Source organism: Chrysochloris asiatica, unplaced genomic scaffold, assembly GCF_000296735.1.
Source record: "Chrysochloris asiatica unplaced genomic scaffold, ChrAsi1.0 scaffold00016, whole genome shotgun sequence".
In the NCBI taxonomy this organism is placed as follows: Eukaryota; Metazoa; Chordata; class Mammalia; order Afrosoricida; family Chrysochloridae; genus Chrysochloris; species Chrysochloris asiatica.
In genome coordinates, this window is record NW_006408534.1 from 14,938,936 (window position 1) to 14,940,037 (window position 1,102).

General features: G+C 38.1%; 1 protein-coding gene across 1 annotated transcript in view; it reads left to right on the forward strand.

Moving 5' to 3' along the window:
* The window catches only part of DTNB (dystrobrevin, beta), a 392,167-nt gene that overhangs the window by 37,989 nt on the left and 353,076 nt on the right, over positions 1–1,102 (forward strand). The gene's annotated exons all lie outside the window — the stretch shown is intronic.

Here is a 1,102-nt window from a genome sequence, read left to right on the forward strand (position 1 = left end):
CACACACACACACACACACCTATCTGCTCTAAGTACTTGTGAATAGAATTGTACGGGGAGCAGAAATGAGTGACCTGAAGTACCCATCACGGATTTAATCTCTGCTTTACTCACAGCTTTGCTTTTCTTCCAAGAGAAGTCATGTGTACGTGCTCATTAGCTAAGAGGAATCTTCCCTCTTCCAGTATATGCAAGCATTAGCTAACAGTTCATTAATTTATTTAGGGTTTGTTTTAAAGTTTCCTTTCTGTAAGATTTCTGTATTTATAAGAAAAGGACAAGGAGGAATACTTTTTCTTGTGGGTTGATTTTGTCTTGCTTTTGTTTTTCTCTGAAATGGAGTGAAGAACTAATAGTAAGTCCAGTTCTCCCCAGAAAGACTTCTCCTGTCTAGTACCTCCATCTCCAAATTAATCAGGTTAAGACACTGTTTTCATCGTGTAACTTCCCATCTTAGAAACTTTCAAAGTACTCCTCAGTAAGATTTGATAGCGTCAGTCCTTATTTTTCTGCTCGTACCACGCTCTAATCAAGCTGCAAGGATGCTTTTCTCGTTTTTCATAATGGCATGCTCATCTCTCTAGCTCCATTTTGTTTGTTGTCACCATCCTCACCCTGGCATAAAAATACCTCGCGTTTTTTCTTCCTATATCCAAGTCTTCAGAAACCCTAATACAGTGTCAGAACTGACTGGATAGCATACAATCACCATCACCACAATCCAATTGTTTTATATTTTTTCTGAGTTCAACTCAAGTTTTTTATATTCTAGAACTTTCCTCATTATTGTCAATCCGATTTTTATCTCTTTGGTGACCTGCTGTTATTAAGTACCGTCGAGTCGCTTCCAACCCATGCCGACCCTGTATAGGGCTTCCAAGGAGCAGCTAATGAGCTTGAACCACTGACCTTGCAGTTCAAATGATTTTGCAGTCAGACGCATTAGCCCTGTAGTACTTACCTATCTCATTATTTTGGATTTTAATCATGTACTGCTCTGAATTGCTGCACAAGTATACACATAAGATTAAAAGTCCTTGAGAACAGAACTTTTGCCTTATGTTTCTTTGATTCTTCAAGAAGCATGATAGATTTTTTTTTT